This window comes from Oreochromis aureus, linkage group 2 (assembly GCF_013358895.1).
Source record: "Oreochromis aureus strain Israel breed Guangdong linkage group 2, ZZ_aureus, whole genome shotgun sequence".
Taxonomy (NCBI): domain Eukaryota; kingdom Metazoa; phylum Chordata; class Actinopteri; order Cichliformes; family Cichlidae; genus Oreochromis; species Oreochromis aureus.
Window position 1 is genome coordinate 16,073,614 of NC_052943.1, and position 22,396 is coordinate 16,096,009.

The 22,396-nt window shown below is 40.9% G+C and overlaps 1 protein-coding gene across 1 annotated transcript in view; it reads right to left on the minus strand.

Moving 5' to 3' along the window:
• Nucleotides 1-22,051, minus strand: part of mrpl11 (mitochondrial ribosomal protein L11) — a 65,935-nt gene extending 43,884 nt beyond the window's left edge. Inside the window, exon 1 of the mRNA XM_031745686.2 lies at nt 21,935-22,051. The gene's annotated coding sequence lies outside the window, so the exon portion shown is untranslated. The remainder of the gene's footprint in view (nt 1-21,934) is intronic.
• Between the last annotated feature and the right edge of the window lie 345 nt (nt 22,052-22,396).

Here is a 22,396-nt window from a genome sequence, read left to right on the forward strand (position 1 = left end):
ACATATTTTTCAAACTTGAAGGCTCCTACAAGCTGTGAGATTTCAGCAACCAATCCACACTGCATGACATGGATCTAATAAACGTGGGCGGGCTATCAGGTTTGATGAATGTAAACTGTATGATGATAATACCTCAGGGCTACGACAAACAGTAGCAATGCCTGCACTATTTATTTCCATGCTACTTCCCCCTTGGCACGAAATTAATAACAACTGGAAGAAATGTCACACAAATAAGTGCTGTGGTCGAATAATCCTGTGTCCTGTGTTTTCTTGACTTTAATGTAAAAAGTGCACATGTCAGTCCTGGTTCCAAAGGTTTTGGGACACCATGTATAACGCAAAGCCCATAAACCCATATTTTATTCACAATAGAACATAGAAAACACATAAAATATTTAAAGTGAAACATAGTACTATTTCATGAAAAATATCTTTCTGAAATTGATGGAAGCAATAAATCTCAAAAAAGTTAACATGGAGTTGGAAAACTAAGTGATACTAAAAAGAAAAAGCTGGAGCATCTTAGAGGATGTTTCTCAGAAGAAAAGAAGTGCAGCGGTTCATCCGTCTGCAAAAACCTGTCTACAAATTGTGGAACAATTTCAGAACAAGTTTATTTGATGTAAAACTGCAAAGAGTCTGACTATCTCATCTACAGTACATCATAATATCAAAAGTTTGAGAGAATCTGAAGAAATCTCTGTGTATAAGAGAAAAGGCTGAATATTAGTTTTGGAAATCCACCATCTTTGGATCAGGTGGATTTAAACAGGACTGTTTAAACTGCATTTAAACAGGTACGACTGTATCATGGAAATCACTGCATGGGCACAGGAACGCTTCCAGAAATTGTCATCTGTCCACAAATGCAAAGAACAACAAGATCCACAATGGCCACCATCTTCTTTGGGTCAAAGATCCTTTCAAATGGACTGAGGCAAAGTGGAAAACTAGTCAGACAAATCGTAATTTGAAATTACCTTTGGAAAACATGCTCTGGACCAAAGAAGAGTTTTATTATGAAGACATTATCAGATATTGCACACCTGGAAAGGCACCATCAGTGATGAAAAGTATGTACAGGTTTTAGCCAACATATGCTCCTATCTAGATGACGTCTTTTTTGGGAAAAGCCTTGCATATTTCAGCAAGACAGAGCTATACTGGATACAGCAGCTATTACAACAGCATGGCTTCATAGTAAAATAGCCCAGGTACTGAACTAGCCTGCCCGCAGTTCACACCTTTCAGCATTTGAAAACATTTGGAGAATCATGAAATGAAAAAAAGAAATATGACAAAGAAGGTTCAGGACTGTTAAGCAGATAAAATTCTATAACAGACAGGAAAGGGACAACATTCATCTTCTAAAATCCTGCAGCTGGTCTCCTCAGTTCCCAGATACTTACCTGATGAAAAATATGACTTTATTATCAAGGTTTTCAAAGTAATGTATATATAAAGTGAAATGAAATGCTTGTAGTGGTGAGACTAGTTCCTCATCCTGTCCACTGATATCTCCCTTTTCCCACTGATCCATTGTAACTCTTGCTTTTATTAAGGCTTCTGTGACTGAAGTGAAATGATTTAATAATAATCCTAAAAGCTGGCAATGCAGCAGCATCGCCACTGAGGACATAACTAATGCGAACTGAACCTCAAATTCACTTCACTCAATTTTATTTAAGCTCAGAATCTTTATTTGCAGATCATGCTGATTTTATCACAGCATTATGTTCATACAGTCGTGCCAAAAGAAAGTTTTCACAGGACTCTAGTGCTGGGCGATATGACGATATATATCGTGTGGACGATAGAAAAGTGTCTATCGTGCCATTTGTCTTCTATCGTTTCTAACCCTAATTTTATAAATTATTACATAAAATATATCATTAACCCTTTACAACCGGTCGGAGCGGGCACACTCCGTTTTGCCTAACTATTTTTAAATCCCTGTACAACTGGAACCAGGTAAGGTAGCGGAATAATTCTTTTTGCATATGAAACCGTAGGAGTTGTACTTACATCTTATTCCATTAGCTTGTCCTAAGTCACGGTTTCCTTCCACATATAGCTTTGCAAAGATTGCATAAAAAGCACTTCCAGCAACAAAAACATAATATTCCAGAAACACGCTTTGCCGATCCGATCAGCTATTCATAACACTTCCTACGTTGGAATATAAGTCAGCGCGAACTATCGCATGTCCGCCATTACCTGTCCGAAACTATTTTGTGCAACTTTTTTGTATTTACAGTTTTGAGGGATAAGCCTCTTAAATTTCTCTAACTAGAAATATATGTAAAAAAACAAAACAAAAACGATTTTAAATTTTTTTGTAGTTTATGTAGTTACTATGGACTTAATGCATACATATTATTAAAATTTGGGCTATAACGGTTGTATTGATGTATAGCAACTTGAAATGCTCCCACAAATGGCACTACAGCATGTAAAATGTAAAGATAAGCTCTGGCGGACTTGGTTCTATGGTAGGTCTTAAAGGGTTAAATAGCCTGTGGCAAATATATTAGTGTTGTCTTCTCACTATACATACTTTTAACTTTATGCAAGAGAAAATAAAGTATAAAAAAATGATATTTTTCGCAAAGAAACTCCGTCTTGTGGTTTTGCGACATGGTGCTGCTTTACGTGCACCCGGATTTGCGACATGCTTTACGGTAACTCAAAACAAAGACTGCACCCTCTCCACTCGCTGTTTATAGACTGCATACTTTCCAGATGACCACAGGTCAGGTGGTATATCGTGATATATATCGTTATCGTGATATCAAATAATTCATATCGTGATAAATATTTTTTCCATATCACCCAGCACTAGTGAAGACCAATTATTTAAGAGAATAAAGAGAGGTTAGTTTATTTTGGAGGCAAGCTCCATTTATTTAGAAAATTTTTAAAAAGGCAGGAACGCTCTTTAGAGGTTTGTGGGTGGCTCTTAAAAGAGCCGTTGTGGGGAAGTCACTGGGACTTCAAATAGGCTATTCTTTTGGCTGACAAGACACTGCTCCCTCCGCCGAGAAGTGGGCCATGAACTTCTCCCTCACCAGGACAGCCTCTCTGGAGGAGTTTTTGGCTGCTACACAATCCAGGCCTTGCAACGGCCAGAAGTAAACCAGGTCTAAATAAAACAAAACAAGGACTTTATAAGATAGACCTTCTGAGTATCACTACAAAGATTACCAACAGTGGTCCTCACACCACAGTTTGATATCAGCAAACACCGAGAGCATACATTGATATTAGAGATGGCACAATACCACTTTTTGATGGCCGATACCAATATCACAAATTTGGATATCTGCCGATACTGATATGAATCCGATACAGCGTATTTTGTAATCAATAAAACTGTTTTTTATAATATATTAGAGATATATTTTATAATATATCTTGCTGCATTTTGTATAAGTTCATAGTCAAGTTTAAAAAAAAAACAAAAAACAAAACAAGAGACTGAAGCTATTCTTTTATACCTTTATGCAAAAAATACACTGCACCCAAAACGTTTTATAGTTCAGCAACACTGATCAACCTAATAAATTTAAACCTACACCATCCTCCCTATTCTGGTATTTTAAAGAGTACTTAGTGGAAATATTAAGCAACCTAACTAATAGGGTTGCCAACTCCCAGCAAAAATATTGGGGAACTACCCCCCGCCTTTAATCAATGTAATCAACTTTAATTTAATGCAAGTGTAAAACAAATGCACAGAAATCAATTATTTTTCTACAATAATTAAATAGATTCAACATCTTTCTTCAACAGAATTGCAGAATGCACAGATGGTACCTTCCCAAAGGAAAAAGTACTATCCGGTCTTTAAGTCTGAGGTCACTAGCCGTATCTGGGCTCAAACTCCGCTGCAGGTCCCAAAGTCAAACGATCACTGTGGCATCACTGAGAGTTGAAAAACTGTCTAAAGTCTTTCATCTGTAATAAAATGATCAGCGTTCTGCTCTACCAGGTGTAACAATTGAGTTTAACATCCAGGTATCCGTGAAAACGGAATTTATGACATTTAACAGAGTTAGAAATTAGCAGGAAGTTAGCTCGCTAGCTTCCATCTAAATACAATATAGCATGTCCTGACTAAGGGATTTTGGAAACAAATTCAAACGTACAGCTCTGCTATCACTTCCAACATAAATGAAGACAGAAAACTAAACAGCAGTGACATTTGTAGGGTTACTGAAGTTTGGCTAGCTGGTATATAATGATGTGCTACGTGACCGCTAGCGACACAGCTATGTGAGCATAATATAAACACGCTAACTTTCGTCCACTCGATAAAAGTTAACGTGAGGATTCTCAGTGGTCAGGAACAAATGTAATCGCATGGCAGGATGCTGTAAACGGACCAAACCTCAGCCAGGATACAATACAATTAATAAAAATCTGGAACTACATAAAAATGTTGATGTTTGATTTTGTTTACTTTTGTTTTGTTTACTACTACTACGTGTCTGACAGTGATTATCTGAGTAGATAAAACAATGGTCCTGTACCACCAACATCAGTTGTGTGAGTCAGTAGGATGTTTGTTCTAATTTGCTATGAGCTCAGAGTGCATCGGAAATAAAACTAATAGGCTATAAAGAGTGATATGAACATATTTAGAACTTACCGGAATGAAAATGTCTGGAACACACCAACAGATATTTGGAGATGTTAGAGTGACCTTTATCCTTAAGATGCAGCTTAAGGATAAAGGTCACTCTTTCGAGGATGCCAATGTTCACATATTGGACAGAGAGGACAGATGGTTTGAAAGAGGAGTGAAAGAGGCCATCTATGTCCACTGTGAGCGACCATCTTTGAACAGAGGCGGTGGTTTACGACACCAACTGTCTTCCATCTATAATCCAGTTTTGAGTTCCCTCCCCAGACGCCTTAACGCCCACTCACATCCTGGGCCATCTGACCTCAGGAAATCACATGATAGGGTGGGGCCAGGTTTCACAATGAACTCACCCGAAACCCTGGCTGATTAGGTCCCACACCCGCTTTCACACCTTGGCGCATGTGATTAGAGGATCACCAGGGGGTCCTTTGTCCCTCCTTGGGGGGATACTCCCACTGGGTTTAAATCTGGGACTCTCGGCCATTTGACCTTAGAACTGAAGAAGCTTCTCGGATGAGAGGTGAAACGTCTTCAAGCAACTCAAAGAAGTCCAGACGCTTTTCTTTGCAAACTCCTTTGACTACGATGACCTGGATGACTGAGAACCTTCACAAACACAGTATTTGTTAAAGCAACGACGTCAGGCCACCGAGAACGAACGCCGTCGTCGCGATATGGAGCTGGAACTTCTCAAAGCCGCTCGTAAAAACATCCCAGTTTTAGACAGAACAGAGGGGGAAAAACATAGTGTTGTTTTAGAAAAGGAAGGTTCAGATGACTTTCAACCAAAGCCAAAAGAACCACTCCTCCAAAGGGAGAAACGAGTTCATTTCTTCCTTTGTCAGGAAAGCAGCAGCTCAGAACAAACAACAGCTAAAACGGAACAAGTTCAGCTGCCAACAATTAATAAAACAAACAGGCGTGTGTCTGTAGCTAAAGACTCACCAGCTAATGATAAAAAACTTATTCCCCACTCTGTGGTTTCTCAGAAAACACGGCGTGCCCCCATTATTAAAAACCAATACAAGGTTGATGCACCTTACGCACCACGCTTATTAGAGACGTGGGACATCAACACAAATAAAAATTTAATCCCGCCCCTGCCTCCTCTTCCTATTAAACCACAGAAAACACGGTGTGCCCCCATTATTAAAAACCAATACAAGGTTGATGCACCTTACGCACCACGCTTATTAGAGACGTGGGACATCAACACAAATAAAAATTTAATCCCACCCCTGCCTCCTCTTCCTATTAAACCACAGAAAACACGGCGTGCCCCCATTATTACAAATTAAGACAGGGTTCTTGCACCTTGCCTATCACGCTTATTACAGACATGGAAATATTAACAGCAGTAAAATATAAATAACACCCCCCAACCGGTTGCAGCAGATAGCCGCCCCTCCCTGAGCCTGGTTCTGCTGGAGGTTTCTTCCTGTTCAAAGGGAGTTTTTCCTCCCCACTGTCGCCATGTGCTTGCTCATAGGGGATCATTTGATTGTTGGGGTTGTTTTTTCACAACAACAGTTGTGAAAATATTCACAACTGTTGTTGTGAACATATAACTGTTGTTGTGAACATATTCACAACAACAGTTATATTGCAAAGTCTTCACCATCCATCAGCCATTACAATACAATTAATAAAAATCTGGAACTACATAAAAATGTTGATGTTTGATTTTGTTTTGTTTACTACTACGTGTCTGACAGTGATTATCTGAGTAGATAAAACAATGGTCCTGTACCACCAGGGTTTTAATAGTTTTGCAATTTTCATTAGTTTTTATTTTTATTTCGTTTTGACTTCAGATTTTCAATTTTATATTAGTTTTAATTAGTTTTTACCAATTGTTTGCTAGTTTAGTTTAGTTTTTATTTTTTTGAAAATCCTTAGTTTCAGTTTAGTTTTGATTAGTTTCAGTTATAGTTTTAGTTGTGTTTGCAATAAAGTGTAACAAAATCCCAGTTTCATCATATCAGTCATTCTCTTCTGCTTATCCTTGGGTATGTTGCTATTCCAGCTACCATACCCTGCACCCTGGACAGGTCGCCTGTCTGTCGCAGGGCTAACACGCAGAGACAGACAACTCACATTCCCACCTATGGGTTCTTTAAATAAATAAATAAAGGCAGATGAACAACCACTGATACCAGGCAACTATAAAATGTATATCTTGGCCGCAATGAGACTATTAACTCTTGCAGCACCGGGTGTTAAGGCAATTGACTCACACAGTTATGTAGATATCCCAGTCCTGTTGTCTCGGGATGCATCACGCTGCCTTGCCTGGGGTTAGCTTCTGTTTCTGGGGATGAGGGTTGAGTGTGCTCCCTTACCTTCTCAAGGTAAGCTAGGTTAGCCTTCTTGTGTGAGCTTTTCAAGTGCACTTTAAGGTTTGTGGGATTTTTTTCCTTTTAGAAATGTCCCTCATAATTTGTCTCGTTCCACTACAACACACTTGCTTTATCCAAAACACAGTCATATTCAAAGTAATCCCAAATTGGACTCTGGCGCTTTCTCCAGACTTTTCCTGACATGATTCTGCGGCGTGGGACGGAGCAGCAACACAGACGACTCGACTAACGTACTGCCACCTGCTGGCATAATGAGACATAGCAAGAAAAAAAACCTGAAACTAAACTTCTTTTCACCCTTGACTATTGTATGACACGCACACATCAACGAAAACTAAACGCATTTTTGCTATAAATTCAGTTAATTTTAGTTAGTTTTGTGAACACTCATTACAGTTTTAGTTAGTTTTCCTTTTTTTGTTTTTATTTTTATTTCCATTAACGAAAATGTTTTTTCACTTCTAGTTTTCGTTATTTCGTTAGTTTTCGTTAATGATAATAACCTTGTGTACCACCAACATAGTTATGGAGTTGTGTGAGAATGACTGGGAGAGAGACTGGAGGACTACTGTGAAATCAGAAAAAGCAGTGTAGTTATGGGGAGGTACTTCCTGTACATTGCTTCTCCAGCTGTGTAAATTACATTTTTCTCAGCAGCAACAGTTTTGGGGTTAGGAGAATACCAGGACCAGTCAGTGCACAATTACCAATTCATCAGCTGCATAACAGCAGCTGGAGCCTCACAACTGGAGCGCACTGTACTGAGTGAAACATTTCCACACTTCGGTGGCTCCGCTCTTTGTGTTTGTCTTTTTTGCGCTAGATTCTGAAGCTGCGGGTTTGATCTCTCTCCAAAACAACATTGACTGAACCAGCAGCAAAAGAAGATCCAAACTAGCTTCACGTTTCGCTTCACATAAACATCGTCATGAATTCCCTCTTACTTTTGCTGTTTTGCTTCCACCACAATAAAAAAAATAAATAAATAAAAAAAAAAAAAAATCACACTTCATGCAGAGCTCTCCGTCTCTCTCTCTCTCAGGAATAGATTCCCATAAAAAAAATCTGTTTTCTGCTTTATTCGCTTGCTTATTACCCACCAGGCTACCGTTGTTTACAGTGCTGTCTGCCACTGCTTTTTAGTTTTAAACTTCCAACAACAAAGCCTAATTTCTTCAGTTCAATACTGAACAAATGTATCTATTGCAGAATATTTTTAAGGTTATCTGCTATAAAATCCCATCCATCCATCCTCATCCGCTTTATCCGAGATCGGGTCGCGGGGGCAGCAGCCTAAGCAGAGAAGCCCAGACCTCCCTCTCCCCAGCCACCTCCTCCAGCTCATCCGGGGAACACTAAAGGCGTTCCCAGGCCAGCCGAGAGATGTAATCTCTCCAGCGCGTCCTGGGTCTGCCCTGGGCCTCCTCCCGGTGGGACATGCCCGAACACCTCACCCAGGGGCATCCTTGTCAGATGCCCGAACCACCTCAACTGGCTCCTTTCAATGTGGAGGAGCAGCGGCTCTACTCTGAGCCCCTCCCGGATAGCCGAACCTCTCACCCTATCTCTAAGGGAGAGGCCAGCCACCCTTCGGAGGAAGCTCATTTCTGTCGCTTGTATCCGCGATCTCGTTCTTTCGGTCACTACCCACAGCTCGTGGCCATAGGTGAGGGTCGGGACGTGATCGACCGGTAAATTGAGAGCTTAAGCTTTTACACTCAGCTCCCTCTTCACCACGACGGACCGGTGCAGCGTCCGCATCACTGCAGCCGCAGCACCAATCCGTCTGTCGATCTCCAGCTCCCTTCTCCCATCACTCGCGAACAAGACCCCGAGATACTTAAACTCCTCCACTTGGGGCAGGAACTCATCCCGACCCGGAGTGGGCACTCCACCCTTTTCCGGCTGAGAACCATGGCCTCAGATTTGGAGGTGCTGATCCTCATTCCCGCTGCTTCACACTCGGCTGCGAACTGTTCCAGTGCGAGCTGGAGGCCCTCACCGATGAAGCCAACAGAACCACATCATCCGCAAAAAAGCAGAGATGAGATTCTGAGGCCACCGAAGTGAAAGCCTCCGCCACTTGGCTGCGCCTAGAAATCCTGTCCATAAAAATTATGAACAGAATCGGTGATAAGGGCAGCCCTGGCGGAGCCCATCACCCACCGGAAACGAGTCCGACTTATTGCCGGCAATGCGAACCAAACTCTTACAACGGTTGTATAGGGATCGAATGGCCCGTAGCAATGGGCCAGACACCCCATACTCCCATAACACCTCCCACAGGACACCCTGAGGGACACGGTCGAATGCCTTCTCCAAGTCCACAAAACACATGTAGACTGGTTGGGCAAACTCCCATGCACCCTCAAGTATCCTTGAGAGGATAAAGAGCTGGTCCAGTGTTCCGCGACCAGGACGAAAACCGCATTGTTCCTCCTGTATCCGAGGTTCGACTAACGGACGAACTCTCCTTTCCAGCACCCTGGCATAGACTTTCCCAGGAGGCTGAGGAGTGATCCCCTGTAGTTGGAACACACCTCCGGTCTCCTTCTTAAAGATGGGGACCACCACCCCGGTCTGCCAGTCCAGGGTACTGCCCCTGATCTCCACGCAACATTGTAGAGGCGTGTCAACCAGGACAGCCCTACAACGTCCAGAGCCTTCAGGAACTCGGGCGGACCTCATCAACACCAGGGGCTCTGCCACCGAGGAGTTGTTTAACTGCCTCAGTGACCTCGACCCCAGAAATTGGCGGGTCATTCCCCTCATCCCCAGACTCTGCTTCCTCCTCGGAAGACGTGTCAGTGGGATTAAGGAGGTCCTCGAAGTATTCCTTCCACCGTCTGACAATTTTCTCAGTCGACGTCAGCAGCACACCACCAGCACTATACACAGTGCAGGTAGAGCACCGCTTTCCCCTCCTGAGACGCCTGACGGTTTGCCAGAATCTCTTCGAGGCAGTCCGAAAGTCTTTTTCCATGGCCTCTCGAACTCCTCCCACACCCGAGTTTTTGCTTCAGCCACTGCCCGAGCCGCATTCCGCTTGGCCTGTCGATACCTGTCAGCTGCCTCTGGAGTCCCACAGGCTAACCAAGCCCGATAGGACTCCTTCTTCAGCCTGGTGGCTCCCTTCACCTCTGGTGTCCACCATTTGGTTCGGGGATTCCCACCATGGCAGGCACCAACCACCTTGCGGCCGCAGCTCAATGCAGCAGCCGGCAATGGAGACGCTGAACATGGTCCATTCGGACTCAATGTCCCCAGTCTCCCTCGGAATGTTGTTGAAGCTCTGCCGGAGGTGTGCGTTGAAGATCTCGCGGACTGGGGCCTCTGCTAGACGTTCCCAGCACACCCTCACTACGCGTTTAGGTGCACCGGGTCTGTCCAGCGTCCTCCCCCGCCACCTGATCCAACTCACCACCAGGTGGTGATCAGTTGACAGCTCAGCCCCTCTCTTTACCCGAGTGTCCAGAACATATGGTCGCAGGTCTGGTGATACGATTACAAAATCGATCATCGACCTGCGGCCTAGAGCATCCTGGTGCCACGTGCACTTATGGACACTCTTATGTTCGAACAAGGTGTTCGTTATGGCCAAACTGTGATTTGCACAGAAGTCCAATAACAAAACACCACTCGGGTTCAGATCAGGGAGGCCGTTCCTCCCAATCACGCCCCTCCAGGTCTCGCTGTCGTTACCCACGTGAGCATTGAAGTCTCCCAGCAGGACAACAGAGTCTCCAGGTGGGGCACCTTCCAGCACCCCCCCCAGGGACTCTAAGAAGGCTGGGTACTCTGAACTGCCACTCGGTGCATAAGCGCAGATGACAGTCAGGACCCGTTCCCCGACCCTGAGGCGCAGGGAACAAACCCTCTCATCCACCGGGAAAAACCCCAACGTACTATAAAATCCCATGCCAGGAAAATCTCCTTCATGTTTTTCTGTGTTTTATCCTCAGTTACTTTGACATAAAGGCATCTGCTGTGATGCTTACACCTTTGATCAAGTCCCACAAGTGTCAGCTTTGTTTTTATAGATATAAAAATATGGATATGTACTGATAAGTGATCAGAATTATAATATTTCTGACTGAGCCAAAATTTCACTGATTCAAATATAATCGCCGAAATTCAATTTTCGTAAACGACGCTCAATGCCTCATCAACAATGCATTTTGTGCATTTGCACGTATCGCGTCTACCGCTGGAGTTGGAAAAATCTGAACTCCAGCTTCAAGTCGCCGCGACAACCAACCAGGAGCCTGGTGATGATGCTCTGACCTAGTTCTAAGAGGCAGGTCCAGCCAAAGCTCCTTCTCTTCCACTTTAAGCTGTGTCCTTTTGATTCGTCTCTCTGTAAATAGTTATATTTTATATATTTAAGTTGAATGTTTTTTTGTTTGAGAATTTTAATATTATTTCAAATAAATTTTTGTAATGACTAATGTCTCAGTTCTACTACACAGCAAATATTGGCACACAACCTGACACATGTAGAATTTATTTTATATTATACTAATGAAAAAAAATATACTACTATATAGGAACATAGGACTCTATGCAGTCCAGTGAAAAAAAACACAGAAATTACAAGGCTGGGAAGCAGCAAGGTGGTTGTAATCAAATTGACTTGATTAACGGATGATCAGGATTGCTGGTCTGGAGCATTCAGATATACATTAGTACAATTCCACAATCTTTCTAGGAGTGGCTATCCCAGCAAATTCAACCCAAGGTCAGACCATGAAATGCTTATAGAAAATCCAACAAACCCGAAAACAACATCTGAGGTCTAAGGCTCTACAAGCCTCAGTTAACATGTTAAATATGAAAATGAATGACAGAACAATTAGAAAAAGACTAAACAAGGATTGTCAGGAGAAAGCGTCTTCTCTCTAAAATGAATATGGCAGCATGGCTTAAGTTTGCAAAGCTGCATCTGAACAAACCACAAGATTTCTGGAACAATGTCCTTTGTAAAGATCAGACCAAAGTGGAGATAATAATGCACAGCGCCACATCTGAAAAGTTCAAACTACAGCAAATCAGCACAAACACCACATACTCACTGTCATGCAGGCGGTTGTGAGATGGTGATTTGAGGTTGTTTTGCAGCCAGAGTACCTGTACGTTGAAGTCATTGAAAGAGTTCTAGACTCAAATGTGAGGCCATCTTTCTGGCAGATAAAGCTTGGCAGCAAAGTTGGGTCATGCAACAGGACAATGATCCCAAACACAGCAGCAGATAGACAACAGAATGGCTGAGTAAGAATCAAGGTGTTGCTATGGCCCAGTCAAAGGCCAGACCGCAACCTGATTGAAAGGCTGCAGAACCAATAGTCAAGTTATTGCTGCTAAAGGTAGTTCCACAAGTTACTGAATCATGGGGTGAACTTGGATTTTCATCAAACCACAAAGAGTCCTGTAAAGACATGACCTTGTTAAAGGTTCAAAACATATCATCATGTTATCACATGAAACGGAAAATAAACTATTGTTTAACATTTTTCTGTTATGTTTATGGTTTGTTTTTAATAATTGTCAAATGGTGCAACACTATGGATTGTAGGATGATATTTAACTCATTTCCTTTCATGAAAGAATGATTGAAAGTTTAAAAGGTTGCTTGGAAACACTCCCTGTGTGACGTTCAACCACCGTTCAAGAGACCTAACCAAAGATATCACCACACTTATTTAAAACTGGTAATCTGTCATCTAGAGCCGCCCAATCTACACTTAGTTATAGACACGCCTCAGTGTTTTGTTTTTTCCAGCAACTAAGGTCAAATTATGGCTGATGGGAAACTTATATGTAAACTTACTGCTCTCATATTTTATTTATAATTTCTACCCATACTGGTGGCATGGCACCTCTTTGAAGGCCTGCCACTAAATTGTGTACAGATGTTGACGGCGCCCAGATAATGAAGTCTTTGATGATCCTCTGACTTTTCCTGAGGTTGACATTTGTGATTTTGAAAGAAATGTCGTGACAACTATGGGATGGATTGCCTTGACATTTGATACAAATATCCATTATGCCCACAGGAAAAATCCTAAAGACTTTTGATCTCCTGACTTTTGATGTAGTACAGCGAGGAGGTCAAAACTTTGCACTTCATGAAATATTATATCAGATTTGTTGCCATCCCCCTGTCTTTCCTGCATGTATCTGACATTTGAGGTTTTAAGTGAAATGTCATGATGAATACTGACTAGATTGTCATAAAAAATTGGTACATTCTCTCTAACACAATGAATCGTGTATCTCAAAATTTCAAGTACTTTAATTATGGACTAATACTGGGAAATTAAAGACATTCACATCACCCTCAGCTACACAGCTCATTTGGGAATTCTTTGCATGGTAAAACACTAATTAAAATGATAAACATTATACCTGCTAAACAGCATCTATTAAGATCTTTTACCTGCATTTAAGCATTGTCATTATCAGCTGAGAATTTTATCAATGTCACGACCCTTATTTTCTAACTAGCAGAGCTCTTTTTTTTTTCTCCGACTTGATTTGCTTGTGTGTCTCATGTGTTTTGATAACATGGTATCTGCAGCTCGGCTGATAATTCCCAGCCCTAATTAGGAGGATTGTAGTTTAGCAGATTACAATGCGTGATCCATTACTCGATATTTCCTGTCCTGAGAGTATAATCTTGTCATACCCTGACAGAAACTGAAGTATTCTTATTCTGCTCTCATCAGTCAGCCTTAAGAGAAAAAAAAAAACAGTTTCTGTTTCCACGTCTTTAAAGAGATAAAAACCTGCCAGCATCTTTTTCCAAGCAGAAACCATGATTAGTATTCTTTGAAATTCCAAATAAAAAGGACCAAGTTCTTTCTTATCTTCTAGGCAGACTTTAAAACACCTCTGACATGTTGTTTTATTCAACTCTTAGTTTGGCAGTCCATCTAGTGGCAACAATCACCTTTACATTTCATATAAGGGAAATTCACAATGAGTCAGTGGTACACGTGCATGTGACTTCTAAGATAACCACTGCCACTGCTACACAACTCTGCTGTCAAACATTTTATTGCATATTAAAGATAAACAGGAGGAAAGCCCTGGAGACAAGCTGAAGTCCCTGGATACCAGAAGAAAAAAAGCACAAGCATATTAAAATTATAATAGCAATTTTATGTTTCTGCTCATCTATGCAGAAAAGTCTGCATTGCATTAGAGCCGCAATAAACGACTGGTGTCCTTGAATGAAAAAAGGCGACAAAATATCTGTTAACAGCAAAATAAACTGCACGGGAAGGTCCTTCACAGCAGGCAGTAAGAAACTCTTGGATACACTATCTGTTTGGATGGCACCATGCTATGAATTAGAAGCTACAGATTAACTGTAATCGATGGGCTTAATGCAGTGACCAAACAGAACAAATGTACTGGGCTGTCATCATTCACTGTGCCACACAGGACGCTCTCAATAGGATTAAGAGGTAACGTCAGATATAAAGTTATAGAGAGCCAGTCATATGCCAATGCTGTTCCACTACATTAGTATTCATCCCATCAAACTCCGGCCCTGGAGCTATTGATTGCTGAATGCCAAGTGCTAAAGGCCAGTCAAATAAAAAGAAGAACTCAAGAAGAGTCTGAATGATCCCTCAAGACTGAATAAGGGAACTTGCACAACCTGGTTTAACCCAAACCTGAACCTGCAGGTCTCATCTCTCTGGGCTCTTGGCTGCGCATTTCAGAAATAAACAACTCATTACTTCCATTTCAGTAAGAAATGAATTTTACAGAAAATAGCCTTATATAAAACCAAATCTCATTATAATGTTACAAATATATGATGGATACATGCTGAAAGTGCAGACTTCCAGCTTGGATTGAAGGGGTTCAATGTAAATATTTCATTAGGTCCTGTGGAATTACAGCCAATCCGCTGTTTTCTGGACCTGAAATGTAGCTGTACCATTCACTCATAAGTTGTTGTTTTTGTTTTGTTTTTTTTAGGTGTGAGCTGTGTATATTATTTATTCATAAATTAAAAACCAGTGAACAGTCTGGAGTTGAGCCATATTTGGATGCTGTGGCTGTAAAACCACAAATGAGATCTTATGGAAGTGACACAGTCCATAATAACAACAACAATAATAGCAACACAAATCAAACAGGGAGGAATATCAACAGATTGGTTCATTGGTTCATCAGATTAGTGAATGAACTCACTAAAAACAACAGGAGTGGATGATCGTGGAATCCTTTCCATGATTTAAAAAAAAAAAAAAAAAAAAAAAAAAAAAAAAAAAAAAACCCACAGCATCCAGTTTAGTGAAAAAACCTCCCCAGCAGGTAGATATATCATACTATAATGTAGAGATTACATGGATCTTAGTGGCTTGCAATAGCACGAGGTCATCAGTTTTTATTGATGATGTGACACGAGACAGATGGATGAATTCTGAAGCGAATAGAGTTACACTTTCTGCTTACACTCACCCAACAGCAGCAAAGATGCATGGATGGTGCCTCACAGTACAGACTGACAGACTGTGAAGGCTACTAAGGGGTTTCTGAAGGTCAGAATTTCTGCCACGGCTGAGTGAATTACCTCATCTTAACCTGACCCAAAATGAATTTCACTTACTGATGAGAAACTCAAGGCAGAAATACCCACAACAAGAACTGCAGTAAAGGCCTGGTAAAGCACCACAAAAGAGAAAACCTTGGTTTCTGACTTCACACGATATCTGCAAAGCATTCCTCTCAAAATATTAAGCATTAATAAGTAAGTAAATAAATAAGTATAGTAGTAAGTGTCAATATTTATTGATAACTATTTTCATTTGCAAGGTTGCTTTTTGACTCCCCAAAAATAGGAGTGGTGCATTAAAAATGTTTCTAATACCTCAAAATGGCAGAGACATTGTTTAATTGTTTGCATACTTGATGATTAATAGCTAATTAATGAATAATAGCTACAAAAAACAATTGTACCAGCATCTAAAATAGGTGGACATAACTGTGTATGCTTATTTTGAATTCAGCCATGTGGAGAAATAATAGCCACACGTCTGAACTAATCACAGATAATAAGCTGGATGCTCCTCTTGATTTTCTTGTTTTTCACTTTCCGTCTGTCAGGCTCACAAAAGGCAGCATTTCTGCTTATTTCTATGTCTTTTTCTTTATGTGATAGAGTTATAGCCGAGCATACACCTCCAGGGTTAAAAAACATAGCCGACACAGATATGACAAACACTGCAATCTTGAAGCCCGCCGCTTGAGGCTGCAACTTGCTGACCAAGCCAGTTACCCATCTTAAAATTTAATTGAGCTAGGTCCTTCAAACGTGTTTGGTAAATATCTGCTGCTATGACTATGAATATGAACAAGTTAGCATACAATGATGGATCCCCCAAATTTACAGATGTCTGATCTTTGACAACAGATTTGGAGGCCTGTAGAAATCACAACTTTCCATGCAGGGGACTGCTGTTTCATTTACAGCTTCTCATAAAGAAGCCACGTGGCATTTTTTTAATAAACAGTTTAAATCAGGTGAATGCTTTCACAGATATTAAAGCCTGAATATGGAGAAGAACTCATTTTCATCCAACTTCAGTGTGAAGTTCCCCGGGATCACTGTGTACCAAATTCAAATGAGCATTTTTAGAAATAGCAAGTCTGTTAATATTATATACAAAATTTTTGATGAGGTTCTCTCTCATTTTCATTTATATTGAAATATCTTTTACCACTAAAATAATAACAATAGGGGCCTGATATTTTGTATTTATCCTATTAAGAGGTATCTTTCCCTGAGAATTTTGTCATCAGGCTAATCTGAGATGGTCATGTGGGAGGCATTTGAAGAGCCGATTTGCTGTTTTATGTTAAACTTTTGCACACATACACTCTTTAAAGTGGTGAAACCTTACTCAACTTTTACTTCTTGAATACTCTATCTCTGTGGGATCTGGGATGATCTTTTTGTAGCCAATCATGTTACTAAATCAACAAATTTGGCTGTTAAACAAATGGAACCAAGACATTACACAGCTTTTCCAGTGTTTCATTGCCCTTTTCCCAACTTTCTGACATGTATGTTACATTGATATGGTGGCTTATCATTTCAGTAAGATAATATCTCCAGGAAAGTCACATGGCTTCCCAGTCTTGTGTGAAAGAACTTGACTGGTCCGCACAGAGGCCTAAACTCTGGTCCATCCATCACCTTTAGATCGACTGGAACATCAGTGCCATGTAGTCCAACAACAGCATCCTACCCTACAGATGTTCATGAGGCTTAAATGGAGCAAATCTATCTCATTTAATAAGATGCTCATGTTTTGTCAAATAGCCACATAGCGAGTGACATCTCCTGCCAAACTCATAAGAAACCACCATGCAAAAAGGAGACAGTTAATGAGCCGCAGCTCTCATCTGCATTGTTTTAATGATCGTGTTTAATATCAGGGAACTCGACTACTAAAACAGCACATGCCCATCACTGTGGCTCAGGTTTAAACCAGGACCTTGTACTTGAATAGTGATGACTCCCGGCCCTCCAACACTCTGCATGTATTATCTCTGCTTGCCTGTGATCAAATCCCAGGGAGGCAGTTTTCTTTACTGGCTCTTCTGAATTACATTTCCCTCGCCCCATCATCTTCGACTGGCAAGACAGAATGTGTTACAAACTGCTTGTACTTGGAATAAATCTAGAAAAAGTAACAAACAACAACAATGACGAATCAGCAGCAGAGAGGGTACTTGAGAAATATATTAATAAAAGTGAAAACAGCACAGACTCCGCATTATTTGCTGATATATTTTGCAGTCGGGGAGCTTGTTTTATATTTTATGGCTACACCACAGCCATTTTTTCCTGGTATCAAAGCACAATGCACATCAAAACCACCGACTGGTGTCTTAAAAAGCATGCTAGAGTTAGACTGCATGTTCAGCTAGAACTAATATCTTCGAATTCACAACAGGATGTTGTAGGTTTAAGTGGCAGGATCTGTGATTTGTGTGGCCTCATTAGACTTCCCCGTGTTTTGGACGCCGCAACGAGGAAAAGTAATACGGGAGGAGGAAGGAGGAGGAGAAGTAGTACAGCTACACATCTCGATGATTACACACAGGAGAAGCATCTCAGCCATCTCCGGGTGTCATGTGGATACACACAGCTCTGACATTATAAAATTCATTCTTCAGAAACTGCAAGCCAAGTGTGACAGCAGCCAGAATGTGACAGTAAACAGTCTGAACTCTGAAGCCATCTGCCCCTCTGGGTCTGAGCTCCCGCTGCAGCTGGACCTCACAGTCACAGTACTGAGGAAGTATCATTAATATATAACAGCAGAAGCGGGTGGATGCTTAGTGACCTCAAAAACACAGACCAGAATTAGCAGAGACTGAATACCTACAAGGAACCTGCAGTGACTGCTGATACGCACCACATATTGGTCATTTATTACTTAAAACAATCTTTAATCTCAAGCAGCAGACAGCTGAGTTTCACTTTGTTTTGCAATTTAAAGAGAATACCTTTAAGTTTTCAGGGACAAAGGAAGCACAGTACGACTCTAATATCAATCAGCAGGTTCCAACCAGGTGAGGAAAGACAAAAAACACTAAACCCAGCCAGAGAAAATTCTTTTTAATCTTATATTGTTCTGCATGAAAAACTACTAAAAGTAAAATATAAAACAGTAGATGATGGGGGGGGGGGAACCTCTCTCTGGCTGAACGACTCTTGGAAGTGCGATGAGCCAATTTAAACCTCTGATACAATGGATCAAAAAGCCTTTAAAAGCTTTTCATGACCTGAATATTCTGGCCTGCAGTAACATTCAGTCCTAACGCAACTAAATTTTAGTGCAAGGCAGGTTTAGAGGAAATATAATCTTATCATTACCTGAATCGAAGTTCTTAGGTTAAGATATGATCTGGAATTATGCATCCAAATATCAGGAGGTGAGTGAAGGTAGTGAAAATGGACATAAGCACAGCTTTTAATGTCACATAATTTATTAGCTTTTCAACCACAGTTGCAATTAACAGTCACCACAGCCTGCTGGGTGAATGTGTAAACCACTAACAGTTAATCACAGCACTGTGCTGTAATAATTGCTAAAACGAAGCAGTAATTATCTGTTTTTTAGCTTCATGTGTGCATTCCCTTTTCAAAAGCTGGCTATGAACTCAGACTCAAAAATGATTAAGAAACAAGCAGGCTTCGATGTTCACGTAATTAGGGTGGGTGAATATTACACTTAATAGGACAGACACTCCTGATGAAGGGTTGTAACATGCAAATCTCAGTCCCATGTTTATGAATAAGAGACTAAGAGGGCATCCACTGTAAGCAATATCTGTGGCATGAATTTCAGCCAGGGTACTTTGTTTCCTGTGTTTCTCTACACCGATGTTTCCCCTGGTGAGACATTAAGCTACTCTAGGGGAATAACACTGAGTGAAACTAAGTTAAATATCTATGATTTATCATTTATGTAGGGAAAATTAAATAACTGAGTTTGGGAAAGCTATTGTGTGAACTTTTGCCTCGGAGAAATGTAATTTGGGTCCTTCTTTATTGTTAATAACTGATATATTTTGTGGGGGCTGAAGGGCACGAACATTTGAAGGTGGGCATGGCAGGAAAAGATTTGCGAAACATTCATCCAAAGCGCTCTGAAGGACTATCTTCTTGTTTGATATGAGAGACAGTGGCATGGCAACGAAAGCAAACCTCGCCATAATATTCTTCTGCACCTCAGACAAATCCTCCACATGGCAGAAGAAGTCAAAACCAGTCAATCTTTTCACGCTGCTGCAGCATCTCACTTGTACACTTTCTTCTTATTTTGCAAATGTAGAAATGGATTATGCTTTACTGTTATAGATAAAGCAAACTAGCAGTATCTAGTTAATTACATTAAACTCCAGCTGCAACACTGTGACACATTAATGAATCAATAATTATGATTGAGTAATACAATGTGGACGATTGAACAAGGATGTTTTCCTTTAGGTATATTTTTATTCTTTTTTTTCCTCTTATTTCAGTAAGATTAAAATTGGTATTTAAAATCTCACCAACAGACGTCAGTAGATTGTAGATTGCTGCCAATGAATGCTGTTTTTTAACCCTCCCCACGTGCATAACTGTAGCTATGGTGGTCACTCTAGGACAAACAACAATATCTGCCATTTATTTCTGAGTGTAGGCTGCCAGTCTGCTGTTTACCTCAGCTGTCAATATGTGTTTATGTCTATTTGCTCTAGACGAGCTTGTAAAACTTTGTGAAAGGATCACGATATGAGTCAGTGAGGCTCACTTCTGTCTAATAAGACCGACACTGAAGTGAGTCGTTGAGGAACTTCCTGAACTTCTCTGCAGGTAAGAACCACTGTTTTTGCCTCTGTTAGCTCTTAGTTGGCTGCTGGATCTAACACTGTTGAACTTGGACACTCGGTGAATAAACTCTCATATGATGTAAAAATGTAATCAAATTGTTTATCAGACGGAGGCCTAACATTAGCTGGAATAATGTTAGCTTATAACCAGCTCTCACTTTTGTTGTAGCCAGCTCACAGCTGGAGACAGACGGGTTGCATGTCTAATCTGCTGACAATATCAGGAATAAATAAGCATGTTTATGCAGGTTTTTGTGTGTTAGAGCCATGACTTCAGTTCAGGAGAATAGGCTTGAGGTGAGGAGGAAGAGGATGACATTTTATCTAGATGCCTCTGGCTTTGTCTCTTTCCTTAGCATTTTCACTTTTTTTTGGAGAAGGCGACCCCTTCGGAGACTATAAAACATGGCTATGATCCTTCAAATTGTAAATATCAAGGTGCAGACCTTAAAATTTGTCTCTATGGCACATGAATTCTCTTCTGCTCCGCCTTTGGCATGCTATGTATGTGGCTGGTCTTAAGTCACATAAGTAAAAAACGTGATTAGGCAGAACAGCGATGTCCACCGCAGCCACTGTATTCAAGATGTCAGATCAACATGGTGGATTCCACAAACCAGCAACCACTTCTATACGCTTTTAATGGATTAAATCTAAGTTTGTGAGAACACATTCATTTATTGGAAGGTGTAATTTAACACTGCTAAATATATATTTATGATTCTATTAAATAACATATTAAAAATTCTACTGTATTCCTATAAACTGGTGATCCTTTGGGAAATTAGGGCAAAAATGCAACCTTATTCAGTCTACTTTCATTCCATCTTCAGACTCTTTTGGATTGCCAATTTTCACAAATTGCCAACTGTTTTGCAAACAATGTATCAAAACTGCTCCCCCATGTCTCTCCCTGGTATCCACGTGTAACCCCATTGATAAACCCCAGTAAACGCCTCTGTTTCTGCCACCAGAAAATCATCATCTACCCAAAACACTTAAAACACACAAAATGAAATCTAGGAAGAAAAAAAAACAAACCTTCTACGCAAAATTCAAAGTAAGAAACTTGATATTTCCAAGGTCCTTCATTTGGATATGCTAACATCTTTAGATATCTTGTAGTGTTGCCACTTAACAAAAGACAGCTGATACATATACCGGGATATAAGTGGCTCCCATTGATTTACAGGATCTAGTTTTTGACCAGTGATGTGTCCACAGCTGTTAAACGAGCAGATGCTTTAATATTAGCGGGTGCTTTAAAGTATTCGTTTTAGACTCCATCCTGTCATCTTAATAAATCAAACAACGCGATGATGGGCAACTGTAACCCCGAAAAGCCAGAAATGAGCGTGACGCAGAGCAGCAGCAGCACTTTGTGACCACAGACTGACCGGACAGACGAAGCTACAGACACATATCAAACATCGTCTCTGCTTTAAACCTCATTAGCAGGTCAAACGGCGCCGTGTTGAACCCAAACGAAACGGGAAAAGCCACACTGTCCTCTTACCTGTCCCTTGTGCTGTACCTTCACGCCGTCAGCAGCATCCTTCAGGGCGCAGACATCTTGGATTACTGAACATCGCGGGCTGTTTGCGCCTGCTCATCACGGCACTGCCACCTGCTGGACGGGAGGAGGAACTGTAACCGCTGGGGAAACCGGAAAGAGAGTTTTGCTCAAGGACACTTCAGCAGAGTTAAAGTCAACGTAATCTCCCTTATTTATTGCACATCCAGCATTAGGTGGTAATAGGTTATCGTACTGAAACTTTTAATTTTTAAATGTAGTCAATTATTCAAACAAAACATCAACATTTTGAGGGCCTGTATACCAACTTTCTCTAAAAAAAACTCAAAGCAGCTCATCTGGCGACAATGACTATGCCACATTTACTCACTTAAATAACTGTTTTGTTCCCATATTGACATGATAGCATCACACAGCTGCTGAGGATTTGTTGGCTGTACATTC